Raw genomic sequence first — 14,311 nt, 5'->3', positions numbered from 1 at the left:
CACCAGGTCCCCCTTTGTTCTCCCACCGTCCCTCAGGGCAGTTCCCCCACGCTGGGTCCCCATTGTCTTCCCCTCCCCCCTCATCTTCATCGACCGCAAAGCCGAGGCACCTGCTGCCGCGTCTCCTGCAGCCGAGGCCCCATCGCCACCACCGCTGAGGCTCCATCGGCCCAGACAGGCCTCGCCGCCCGGCTTCTCCGCAGTCTCCTGGAAGCCAGTCAAGGCCTGAACAGATCAGACGATAGTTGCAGTATGTTTCTTTTGCTAATGTAAGCATCCATCATTCTGAATACAGGAGACGACATGAGCTGCCAGTGTTTCATAGATCGCGTTTGCACCTTTAGGTGGCAGCTACAGTTGTGGAACCATGGAAGACACTTTTAAGATGTCATTTAGTTTAAATTTAGAGATACAGTGTGGGGAAAAGGCCCTTCGGCCCATCGAGTCCACACCGACCAATGATCACCCTATCCTACGCACAAGTGACAATTTACAGAAGCCAATTAACCTACAAACTATCACGTCTTTGGAATGCAGGATGAAACCGGAGCACACGGAGAAAACCCATGCGGTCGGTCATAAGTTCATGAGTTATAGGAGCAGAATTAGGCTATTCGGCCCAGCAAGGTTACTCTGCCATTCAATCATGACTGATTTATCTTTCCCTCTCGACCCCGTTCTCCTGCCTTCTCCCAATAACCCCTGACACCCTTACTAATCAAGAATCTGTCAATCTCTGCCTTAAAAATATCCATTGACTTGTCCTCCAGGTTTTCTCTGGGTGCTCCAGTTTCCTCCCATTCTCCAAAGGCGGACAGGTTTGTAGATTAATTGGCTTCGGTAAACCTTTCAAGTCTGTTAAGGCATGGTGTACTTAATCTTATTTAATGCATGCATGCATTAGAACTTCATCTTCCCTTTTGAGTTCTACAAACCACAAAGTCTGTTTCCCTTCTAAACACTGATTAAAAATGACTCATTTAGGACCTTGCCTATACCCTTTGGCTCCACACACAGATTGCCCCAGTTGCACCTAATGGACACACTCCTTGGTAGATTTTTTTCCTTAATGTCCACAAAAAATGCTTTTGGATTTATCTCAATGCTGTCTGCCAGTGATTTGTTGCCTGTTCGGTACAGCTCAGTTCAGTTTCGTTTTATGTTGTGTGCACTGAGGTGCAGTGAAAAGCTTCTGTCACCCCTCCGGCCCTTCCTAATTTCCATTTCCAGCGTTTCCCTACACTATGGTCTAAAGCAAGCCTTCATGAAGAAGGGTCTCGATCCGAAATGTCACACATTCCTTCTCTCCAGAGATGCTGCCTGTCCCGCTGAGTTACTCCAGCTTTTTGTGTCTATCTTTTATATATTTACACCGATCAGCCAAAACATTACGACCTGATGAGCCAAAACATTATGACCACCAGCCTAATATGCTGTTGGTCCTCCGTGTGCAGCCCCATACGCAGCAGGGTGCGATGCACTGTGCATTGTGACACATTCCTCCCGTGACCACCATTAAAAGTTTCTGTGACTTGTGCCACAGTCGACCTTCTGTCAATCGGACCAGATTGGATAGCTTTCGGTGCCCTCGCGCATCGATGAGCCTTGGGCGCCCAACACCCTGTCGCCGGTGTGTGGTTTGTCCCTCCTCGGACCACTGTCGGTAGGTACTCACCACTGCTGACCGGGAGCACCCCACAAGCCTTGCCGTTTCAGAGATGCTCTGACCCAGTCGTCTGGCCATAACAATTTGGCCCTTGTCAAAGTCGCTCAGGTCTTTACCCCTGCCCATTTCTCCTGCATCCAACACGTCAACTTCAAGAACTGACTGTTCACTAACCCCACCCCTTGACAGGTGCCATTGTAACAAGATAATCAATGTTATTCACTTCGTCTGTCAGTGGTCATAATGTTTTGGCTGATCGGTGTAGTTATCTATACCTGCTGTATGCGTTACCCCAACCCTTGGTTACGTTGATATCAGGATTCCCTGAAGGAAACAAAGTGCTGGAGTAACTCAGTGGGTTAGTCAGCATCTCTGAAGAATTGGTAATCCCAAATGGGAAAGGTGATTCTCTATAACCGAGTGGAGGAGCGATGCTATTTGGTTGGAGTGAGATATAATGGAGGTGAGGCTTCAATTTATGGAAGGACTAAATCACTAGGGTTTTTTTTTCCTCACATATAAACTTGTTTCAAATTTTGTTAAATATGCAAAACAAGATTAGTGCAAAACCTCCTCTGACATTCTCAGCGTTTATACACCCATGGTTGTGATATTCGGTAGTGTTCACGAACTATCCTTATATCCGGTACCCTTGCTACTCCTGTGGCCCTCTGGGTTCATATCCCTTCCCTTGTTTGATGGGCGTCTCCACCAGATCCTGCCCCCCCCCCCAATATCCAGCAGCATCCTCCCCCACAGAACCTGCACTGAGCTTCAGCGAGTCCCTCAGCACGTACTGCTCCAGTCTGGAGCGGGCCAGTCGGCAACATTCCCTGATGGACATCTCGCTCTGCTCGCTCACGCCGACCAAAGAGCGTCTTTCAACGAGTTGATGATCCTCCAACAGCACTTGATGTCTGCATCTGAGTGTGTCCCTGGGAACATCAGTAGGTTTCAACAACAAATATGCACTCGTTCTTTCCAGTTCCAAATAGAAAGAGACTGATGTTTATAAGCACCTTTTACATCCCTAGGCACTTTGCAACCAATTAAGTGATACTAAAGTCCAGAACCAGGGGTCACAGTTTAAGAATAAAGGGTAGGCCATTTAGGACTGAAACGAGGAAAAACTTTTTCACCCAGAGAATTCTCTGCCACAGAAAGCAGTGGAGGCCAATTCATTGGATGTTTTCAAGAGAGTTAGATTGGGCTATTGGGGCTAACAGAATCAAGGGATATGGGGAAAAGCAGGAACGGGGTACTGATTTTGGATGATCAGCCATGATCATATTGAATGGCGGTGCTGGCTCGAATGGCTTACTCCTGCACCTATTTTCTATGTTTCTATTTTTCTAAAGTGTAGTTACTGTTTGTTTTTGGAAAATAAAACTGCAGATGCTGGTTTAAATCGAAGGTTGACACAAGAAGAAGTCTGAAGAATGGTCTCGACCCGAAACGTCACCTATTCCTTCTCTCCTGAGATGCTGCCTGACCCGCTGAGTTACTCCAGCATTTTGTGTCTACCTACTGTTTGTTTTACTTTCGCAACACACGAGACCCAGCAATTGACCCCTAGACGTCGACCAACAATGTGCTAATGATCTGATAAGTGTGGATGATTCAGGTAAATTGGCTCTGCGCCTCTGATGAATATTCTCGTTGGAACCTTTCAGTCCACCTGAGAGTGCAAATGGAGGTTTAATGGGAACTCTGATCAATGCCACCTTCGACAAGGCTGCACTGTCACTGTGCATAGCACTGGATTCTCAGCCTAAACCATTAACGTGCATGTACCTGGAGTCAATCATGAACCTACAAACTTCATAATTCCCATTCATGGGAATGAAGAAAACTCTGGTCAGGATTAATTCCTCACCTTTTTTTATGCCCTTTTCAATGTAGGATATCACGCTAGATTTTTAAATGAATAAAGAGAGAAACAAGGAAATGCAGATGCTGGTTTACAAAAAAACTGTAAAGTGCTGGAGTAACTGGGCAGGTCATGCAGCATCTCTGGAGATCATGGATTGGTGACTTTGGGTCGGAATCCTTCTTCACAGGTTCAGCTTCCTCGATGTGCTACTGAAGAATGCACAGGGCCATTATTTTGATAGAGTGAAAACCATGTCTTAAAATTTCCTAATTTCCTATTTTTTAAAAATATTGATTGAACACCATGGTTCAGATCATGAGGGGAATATATCAGGCAAATACATAGTCCTGTACCCAGAGTCAAGAACTAGAGGACCTTGCTTGAAGAGAAGAGGGGAAATTTGTAATAGGAAACTGAGGGGCAACTTTTTCACACATGGTAATGAATATATGGAATAAGTTGCCATGGGAGGTAGTTGAAGCAGGTACTATCACCACATTAAAAAGTAATTTGGACAAGTATGTGGATATGAATGAATTAATAAGTTTATTGGCCAAGCATGTGCATATACAAGGAATATAAGACAATAACTGCAGATACTGGTACAAATCGAAGGTATTTATTCACAAAATGCTGGAGTAACTCAGCAGGTCAGGCAGCATCTCAGGAGAGAAGGAATGGGTGACGTTTTGGGTCGAGACCCTTCTTCAGACTGATGTCAGGGGGGCGGGACAAAGGAAGGATATAGGTGGAGACAGGAAGATGGAGGGAGATCTGGCAAGGGGGAGGGGGAAGAGAGGGACAGAGGAACTATCTAAAGTGGGAGAAGGGTTCATACCACTGGGCTGCAAGCTGCCCAGGCGAAATATGAGGTGCTGTTCCTCCAATTTCCGGTGGGCCTCACTATGGCACTGGAGGAGGCCCATGACAGAAAGGTTAGAGTGGGAGGGGGAGTTGAAGTGCTCGGCCACCGGGAGATACAAGGAATGTGCCTTGGTGCTCCGCTCACAAATGACAACACAAACATACAGTTAACAATTAAGAATAAAGCATAACCACATCAAAACCATAAGGATACAACATTACGGTTTAAACATGTGGGTGAAAATAAACCAGGGCAAAAAAGAGACTACAGACTTTGGATATGAAAGGTTTAGAAAGATATGGGCCAAACACAGGCAGTTTGGACTAGTGTGGATAGTGCATCTTGGTTAGTGTGGACAAGTTGGGCAGAAGGGCCTGTTTCCATGCTGTGTGACTACTTCTGTTTCAATGAAATTTGTTGGCCAATTTTTGAGTTGCAGCTCTTTAATGGAAATGAACAAAGAATGATGAAAATACTGCACAGTTCAGGTAGTTTTTATGGAGAGAGAAATAATGTTGATGTTTCAAGCCAATGACCTTTCCAAACTGGGAACATTTTGAAAATGAGCAATGTTTAAATTGATAGTGGTGAAGGTGGGGATATTGCAGAGAGCAAGGTGAATGCTGAAACAGTGTGGAGACCAAGTGAAGATGGATGTCACCGTTTGGTATTGAGTGAGAATGGGTGCTGATAACGTGTTAATGTTAGTTAATCTTCAGGGAGGAGGTGTAAAGAGAGGGAGTGCAGAGAAGAAAGGAAAGAATAATCTTTTGGAATGTTGCAATGCAGAATGCGGTTGGTGGACATTCAGCACATACAGTGCATTCAGAAACTATTCACACCTCTTCACCTTTTCCACCTTTTGCTCTGTTCCAGCCTCATTTTAAAATGGATTAAATTCTTTTTTTTATCATCAATCTACACACAATACCCCATAATACAAAAGCGAAAACAGGTGTTTAGAAATTTTTGCAAAGTAATTAAAAAGAAATAACTGAAATATCATCATAGAGCTGGCCGCCCGGCCAAACTGAGCAATCGGGGGAGAAGGGCCTTGGTCAGGGAGATGACCAAGAACCCTACAAACCTGCACGTCTTTGGAATGTGGGAGAAAAGCCACACGGTCACAGGGAGAACGTATTTTATTTAACCGTGGTGTTGGTGGTGAATGAAAACAGCAGTTTGGGCAAAATCCATAGAAAGACATTTTATTGCAGTAAATAAGATTCCTGCTTATTTAGCAAGGTCATGACCTTGGGACTGCAGAGACCGTTCCCTCAATAACTCCCTGGTTAACTCGTCCTTTCCCACCAAAACCACCCCCTCCCCAGGTACTTTCCCCTGTAACCACAGGAGACGCAACACCTGTCCCTGTACCTCCGTCCAAGGACTCCGACCGTCTTTTCAGGTGAAGCAGAGGTTGACTTGCACTTCCTCTAACCTCGTCCACTGTATCCACTGTTTTAGGGGTGGACTCCAATATATCGGTGAGACCAAGCGCAGGCTCGGCGATCGTTTCGTTGAACACCTTCGCTCAGTCAGGCTAAACCTACCTGATCTCCCGATTGCTAAACACTTTAACTCCCCCTCCCATTCCCACACTGACCTTTCTGTCCTGGGCCTCCTCCACTGCCATATTTTGCTTGGGCAGCTTACCCCCCCAGGGTATGAATATTGACGTCTCTAACTTCAAGTAACCCTTGCTTTCCCTTTCTCTTCATCCCTCCCCATCCTAGTTCTCTGACTAGTTTGTCCCCTTTGATCTCTTGTTTTCACACCTTGCCCTTCCATGCCTCTTATGTCTCCCTCTCCCCTGACTCAGTCTGAAGAAGGGTCTCGACTCGAAACGTCCCCCATTCCTTCTCTCCAGAGATGCTGCCTGAGAGAACGGTTGTTGTCTCGACACCAAGCCATGAGGTTCTCTACCTCCTTCCTGCACTCCGGTCTCATCATTATCCGGCCCATAATGATGGTATCATCTGTGAATGCATAAATTGAATTAGATTTGTGCATGGCTTCACAATCGTGGGTGTACAAGGAGTAAAGAAGGGGGTTGAGAATGCATCCTTGAGTATAATCCATAACTACTACATCTCCCTTCATACAACAAACCTAGAGCTTAGATAGAGCTCTAGGAGCTAGCGGAATCAAGGGATATGGGGAGAAGACAGGCACGGGTTACTGATTGTGGATGATCAGCCATGATCACAATGAATGGCGGTGCTAGCTCGAGAGGCAAAATGGCCTCCTCCGGCACCTATTTTCTATGTTTCTGTTCTATGTTTCTAAACCTGCTGTCCCTGGAACAAACCCCACTGACTCTTTGTTGCTCTCCATCTAGGTTAGGACATCCTTTCTTAGTAAGATGACTAAAACTGTGCAAAACAGTCCCGGTGGAATCTCATCACTTTGCAATAAGATTTCTTTTTGCTCCTTTATTCAAACCCTCTCATAATAAATATTAGCTCTCCTTGTGTCTGCTAATCACTAATTGCAACTGACTGATGGCCATTGGTGACTTATGTACAGGCACACCCAAGACTCTCTAAACATCAAGGCTACTTGTGCCGCACGGTGGCGCAGCGGTAGAGTTGCTGCCTTACAGCGAATGCAGTGCCGGAGACTCAGGTTCGATCCTGACTACGGGTGCTGTCTGTACGGAGTTTGTACGTTCTCCCCATGACCTGCGTGGGTTTTCTCCGAGATTTTCGGTTTCCTCCCACACTCCAAAGACGTACAGGTTTGTAGGCTAATTGGTTGGGCAAATGTAAAAATTGTCCCTAGTGGGTGTAGGATAGTGTTAGTGTGCGGGGATCGCTGGGCGGCACGGACCCGGTGGGCCGAAGGGCCTGTTTCTGCGCTGTATCTCTAAATCTAAAAATCTACTCAATCTTTCACCATATTACAAAGATTTTTTTTTTCTCTTTAATTTAGTTTAGTTTGGAGATACAGCGCGGAAACAGGCCCTTCGGCCCATCGAGTCCGTGTCACCAGCGATCCCTGTATACGAGCACTATCCTACACACCAGGGACAACTTACAATTTAACCTACAAACCCACTCGTCTTTGGGGTGTGGGAGGAAACTGGAACTCCCGGAGAAAACCCACGCAGGTCACGGGGAGAACGTACAAACTCTATACAGACAGCATTCGTAGTCAGGATCGCACCTGGATCACTGGCGCTGTAAGGCAGCAACTCTACCACTGTGCCGCCCCACATTAATTGTCATGTATTTTGAAGAGAGTGGATGTGGAGAGGATGTTTCCACTAGTGGGAGAGTCTAGGACTAGAGGTTATAGCCTCAGAATTAAAGGACGTTCTTTTAGGAAGGAGATGAGGAGGAATTTCTTTAGTCCGAGGGTAGTGAATCTGTGGAATTCTTTTTCCACAGAAGGCTGTGGAGGCCAAGTCAGTGGATATATTTAAGGCAGAGATAGATAGATTCTTGATTAGTACGGGTATCAGAGGTTATGCGGAGAAGGCAGGAGAATAGGGTTAGATGGGAGAGATAGATCAGCCATAATTGAATGGTGGTGTAGTCTTGAGGGGCCGAATGGCCTAATTCTGCTCCTATCATGTACGGCCATATGATTTTATTGATGACTTTCAGACTGCACTCTCCTTTTCCTGATGACAACATCAAAGGTGAAATCCTTGGGTCTGGACACAGTGGCACAGTCTTGTTAGACTAAGAACAAGACCACCAACACACTTTGCAAGATATTTATTATCTATGTATCTGTATGCTCATCACACATTGCCAAGTCCACGGTCTCGCCTTTCTTTGCGACTGTCGCTGTTTGTCTTGCCCTCCACCATAATCTTTAATTAAATCAATGTGAACAGATCTCTTGGTCAAATTCCACAGTTAATTTACGGAGTATCCATTTTCTGTCCATGTTGCTCACAAAGCCAACGTTGTGTGTGCTGCAGAGTTCACGTTAACAGCACTGGAACATAATTTAAAACATGTTGGAAGGAATCAGAGGTCAGCATGCACTGAGACAGAAATATGTATATTCATACTTTGTTTTTCCTGCAAAAGGCTCTGACAAATGTGCCAAAATAAGCAGGTCGTGGTCTATGTGACAGCTCTGTGCATCCCTGCCCCAGGCAGTCAAAGTCATATTCAGCCCCTGGTAAAGCCAAGGCTCTGACCGGACCCACAACAGGGAAAAATTCATGACCTGTGTCAGACATGACAGGATGGTGCTCAGGGCTTTGGAAAGCAGGCTTTAGATTTCTCTTCCAGCTTTCACTCCCTCTGAAAATGTTCCAAAAAAACTATTTTCTGTAGGTATTGCGTAGGAAGGAACTGCAGATGCTGGTTTAAACCGAAGATCGACACGTAAAGCTGGAGTAACCCAGTGGGACAGGCAATATCTCTGGAGAGAAGGAATGGGTGACGTGTCGGGTCGAGACCCTTCTTCACACTGAAGACAGAAGAAGGGTCTCGACCCGAAACGTCACCCATTCCTTCTCTCCAGAGATGCTGCCTGACCCGCTGAGTTTACTCCAGCTTTACGGGTCTATTTTGTGTGAATTATTGTGCCAATGGAGGGAAAAGCCTTTGATGCTGGTGTTGCTGGTATTGCTACCAGATGCAGAGATTCAGCTGTCAATAGTGCCGGGTCTCACATGCAACATGCACACCATCCCTTTCCTGCAAACAGCAACCGGTCCATTACATTGAGTCGTGGTTACAAAGGCACGCGTCAAGTTATTGAAGGGTCACAAGCGAAGAACACGACAGCATTTAACATTCTCTCAAGAATCCCGTGGAGTACTGAAACCATCGGGAATCCACACAAGGTGGAAGGGAAAAGCGTTTCAACACTCAAAATAAAATGTCAATTACCCAAAGCAACCAATTAAAAATATTTTCTTGCTAACAAAATGCAGGAGAGGGAGGGAAGGAGAGTCCATTGACTCCATTGATTGAGAATGATCAGCCACGATCATATTGAATGGCGGTGCTGGCTTGAAGAGCCGAATGGCCTCCTTCTGCACCTATTGTCTATTGTCCATTTATACCTCTTGGCAAGGCTAGCAGCATAATCAAGGATGGCCACTCCCTCTTCTCCCTTCTCCCTTCGGGCAAAAGGTTTAGAAGTGTGAAAACGCACACCTCCAGATTCAGGGACAGTTTTCTTCCCAGCTGTTATCAGGTAACTGAACAATCCTACCACAACTGCAGAACAGTCCTGAACTACTATCTACCTCATTGGAGACCCTCAGACTATCAAAGATATGACTTTACTGGACTTTATCTTGCGCTAAACGTTATTCACGTTATTCCCCTTTTCACGTATCTGTGCACTGTGAATGGCTCGACTGTAATCATGCATTGTCATTCCGCTGGCTGTTTAGCACGCAACAAAAACTTTACACTGTACCTTGGTACACGTGACAATAAACGAAACCAAAATAAAAACGAAACTATTCTTTAAAGTTTAGAAGAATCAGATGTAGGGAAGCAGCCACAGCCAGACATAAAAACAGGTTTTTTTTCCACAAGTGATAGTTCTTCTCAATAACCAAAGTCTGTAGTCTCTTTTTTGCTCTGGTTTATTTTCACCCACATGTTTAATGGTGTATCCTTATTGTTTTGATACGTTATGCTTTATTCTTAATTATGAACTGTATGTTTGTGCTGTCATTTGTGAGTGGAGCACCAAGGCACATTCATTCATTCATTCATTCATTCATTCATTCATTCATTCATTCATTCATTCATTCATTCATTTACCTGGGCAGCAGCGTCTGGAAGCAGGGGAACATGGTTTCAAAATAAGGGGATTGGATGTTTATGGTAAACTGGGCAACAATTTCCACCTTCAGAGAGTGAGGAACTTCTGGAAAACTCAATTTTTGAAGGATGTGGAACCTCTTCCACTGTATTTATTTAAAGCTGAAATAAATAAGCTTCTGATTGTTAAAGGAATCGAGGGATATGGGCATGGTGCTGGAAAATGGAGGTAAGGGAGAAGATCAGCCATGATCAATGGTTCAACGGTTCTTTATTATCACATGTACTGAGGTATACATACAGTTCAGTAAATTATAACTATCAGGAAATCTCCGTTTCCGTGGATTTCCGTGTTTTTAAAATCCATTTTCCACGTTTTGTGCATGATTTCCGCGGTTTTCACGTTGCTAAAATCACGTTTACCAACTGAGAAATCGGATCGAAAAAAAGAAAGGATAAAAAAGAAAATAAACACTAGGATTCCGCTGAAGGTCACTAGGACTTCCGCGAGAAATAGCCGCTAATCATTGAAATCCGGACAAAATTACTAGAGCCCACTTGAAATCACCCGCGCCCTGGAAGTCTCCCCGAAAATGTGGCACCTGGGCTGGGCAAGGCAGCCAAACCCGACCTCATCGGGACTTCCACAGACGATCGGTGGGTTGAATTTGCAACCTGCGGCCGGGGCTCTGGAACTCCAGCCCAGCTGGAGCCAGCACATCTATCTATCCCCATAGCCGACTTCCTTGGCCGGCTGGATAAACCAGCAAAGCTCTGGAACCAAGAGTGCCAGAAATTAAGTGGTGGGACTGTAATGAGCAAATATTAAATTTAAGTGCAAGATTATATAACTAAATTAATTAAAATAATAAAAATGTTATTAGTATACAGTGACATATTCATATTATTTTGTAATGTCCGTTTTTACTTTGAAATGCACTAAAAGAGGTAATTTTGTGTGTGAATTTTCCAAACTTTTCCAGATTTTTTACCCCCACTGCACACCTTACGCAAATGCTCGGCTCTTTTCCTCTTTTTGTTTTTGACCTCACTCACATGCCTGAACTATATATAAGCACAATCCCATAATGTACAAAGTGTATAGAAATAGCCCACTAAGACCATATCCACGAGTCGCCGGGTCTGGCATCATTATGAAAGCCTAGGCCATAAAGACTCATTGCAGCCGTCCGGATCGTCCAGCGAACTGTCGTCCCTCTCCTGGCCCGGCCACCTTCAGCCTTTGTGCCTGATGGTGTCTCCTGCAGCCGACCTAGAGGGCGCGGAACGTAAGACGCCGGTTCTTCATACTGGCCCTTTGTTCTTGCGTCCACTGTTGCCAACTCCCTCCACTCTGGTCCTCAGATCCTCGGGGACGAGCGTGGGCCGGGCTCGGCGGTTCCCCTCGTCAGGCTCCCTCTCCTGGTTTCCCGGTTCCGTGGCGGGCGAGTTAGGCCTGCTGCCGGGGTATGGCCGCAGCCTGACCCTCAATGAACGGTGGATCCTAGAGGGGCTCGGTGATCCACTCCTTTTTCTTTATGTTCATATATTTGTCCCTTCTAGTCTTCCCGGCGTGTAAATTCCCATGTAGTTTGGCCCTCGGTTTCCTCACGTTGGCTGGGTTTCTAGCCGTCGATCCGATGGGACTTCCCGCTGCCAGTTTGTCTGGGATTTGACTCCTCTTGCTGGTTTTTTGTGAACCTGTTACATCTGCAAACCTGTGTGTTTATTTTGCTCCATCCTAACTCTTTGCCAGGCCATCTCCCTTCCTGTTGTCTGCTGGGAGTCTATCTGACTGGTTTAGGTTTAGTTTTAAGTTTATTATTGTCCCATGTATCGGGTTTTAGTGAAAAGCTGCCTGCTGTCCAAACTGATCAGATATACTATGCATAGATACAATCAACTCAAACTCAAGTACCATAGGAGGAGCGCAGGGATAGCGACAGAATGCAGAGTATGCAGTAGTTGTCTGCATTGTAGCACATCAGTTCTAATGTCCAGGGTAGGATAGAGGTGAATCGGACAGTACCCCAGCTTATGGCTCAGAAGTCTGATAACTGAGGGGGAAAAGCAGTTCCTGAATCTGGTGTTACGTGCTCTTAAGGTTCTGTACCTTTTGCCTGACTGGCAGGGAGAGGAAGGGATCCCGGCGTGGGACAAGTCTTTGATTACATGGGCCGCTTTCCTGAGGCAGCGTGCAGGGTAGATGGAGTCAGCGGTGGGAAGTCTGGTCTGTGTGGTGGGTTGGGCTACATCTACAACTCTCTGCAATTTCTTGTGGTCTTGGGCAGAGCTGTTCCTAAACCACGCTGCCTGTGATGCGTCCCAACAGTATGCGTTCTACGGTGCATCTGTCGAAGTTTGTTTGAGTCGTTGGAGACATGCCGAATTCCCTCAATCTTTCACGGAAATCGAGCCATTGCCGTGGCTTCTTGGCTGCTGCATGGATGTGGTTGCTCCACGACAGATCCTTCAAAATATTAACGCCAAGATACTTTAACTTCTCAGCCTTTCCACTTCTGCACCATTGCTGCTAACTGGGGCATGTAGACAATAGACAATAGACAATAAGTGCAGGAGGAGGCCATTCGGCCCTTTGAGCCAGCACCGCCATTCAATGTGCTCATGGCTGATCATTCTCAATCAGTACCCCGTTCCTGCCTTCTCCCCATACCCCCTGACTCCGCTATCCTTAAGAGCTCTATCCAGCTCTCTCTTGAATGCATTCAGAGAATTGTATTCATGTACTCCACCACGCTTCCTGAAGTCAGTGCATAGCTCCTTGGTCTTGCTGACATTCCTGTACATCGTCTCGTCATTGCTCCTCATCCGGCCCACCACAGTACAGTCCTGCAGCGTCCCACGGAGACAGGCCAGTCCCACCAGCACTGTGGTGTGCAGCGACAGACCCGTCCACAATGGCACTTTTCAGTCTCTCAATAATGTCATTTTCAGCTGAGTATATTTTTGCGATGGTATGTGGTACCATGTCTTCTTCTTTCATGTCCATCATCTATGTTTCAAATGTTGGACCAGGCTCTTGCACAGTGGACAGCCTGCCTTCTCGTTTGCCACCGCGAGATCTTCCAGGCAGCATTGCTCACAAAGAAATGGGCATCTTAGTAGGTGTGGCATGGATTGTACAGATATTCCACATTCACATTCTGTGTCTGCCGCGTCTGCATAGCCCCATTTGCTCATATTGGTCTTGCATCGGCCCATCCCCGTACGAAGCCTGTTGAGGGACTTCCAGGTCTTCCAGTCACACCTGTGACCAGGTGGTAGCTGTTCCTTGGTTGGGATTGGGCAGCTTTTCGTGGTGGTGGTTTTCACTGCGTTTCTTTTCCCACAAGGCTAGTCTGTGTGGTACCGAGTACAGACAGCCAATTAGCGAATTAGATCTTACCTACGCTTCTGTTGAGTCATATGTCAATGATCCAGCAGGTATCTTAACCACCATTTCTGCAAATAAGGGAGAATATTCCTGAATCAGACAATTGAGGGACAGGAAGAGCAATATAAATCAGGGCCGCATAAAGAAAAATCATTTAAGGAGTACCAAGAACATGCGTGGTTTTGCGGTCGTGGCTGAGAAATTTAATTTTAAACTTGAGGCATTGAACTGCAGGATGGATGGAGTCATAGAGTGATACAGTGTGGAAACAGGCCCTTCAGCCCAACATGCCCACACCGGCCAACAATGCCCCAGCTCCAGTAGTCCACCTGTTTGCGCTTGGTCCATATCCCTCCAAACCTGTCCTATCCATGTAAGGGAGATAGTGTAGGACTGCTGGCATGCAAGGTTCCAGAATAAACAAATGTAGGCAGCAGTGGTTTGGTTATTTAAACCTATAGAAAGTAGATTATGTGAGGTTTCAGCACAGCATTAGAATTGGAAGGAAAGACATAACAAAGGCAGGAGTGAGCAATTTGGCAGCAGAGGGGCGGAGGCAGAAGAAGGAATAGCCCCGGTCAAGAGGTGGAAGGTAAGATGGTCACTCTATCTTAAGGTCAATTCAGTTCAGTTTAGTTAATTATCACCTGTACTGAGGTAGAGCGAAAAGCTTTTGTTGCGTGCTAACCAGCCAGCGGAATGACAATACATGATTACAATCGAGCCATCTACAGTGTGCAGATACAGGATAAAGAGGATGACG

The 14,311-nt window shown here is 46.0% G+C and overlaps 1 protein-coding gene across 1 annotated transcript in view; it reads left to right on the top strand.

Moving 5' to 3' along the window:
* The window catches only part of LOC144594733 (uncharacterized), a 79,629-nt gene that overhangs the window by 57,231 nt on the left and 8,087 nt on the right, over positions 1 to 14,311 (top strand). The window lies entirely within an intron of this gene.

This window comes from Rhinoraja longicauda, chromosome 6, assembly GCF_053455715.1.
Source record: "Rhinoraja longicauda isolate Sanriku21f chromosome 6, sRhiLon1.1, whole genome shotgun sequence".
Taxonomy (NCBI): domain Eukaryota; kingdom Metazoa; phylum Chordata; class Chondrichthyes; order Rajiformes; family Arhynchobatidae; genus Rhinoraja; species Rhinoraja longicauda.
The sequence above is the reverse complement of the archived record's forward strand: the minus strand, read 5'-3'. Positions and strand labels throughout refer to the sequence as shown.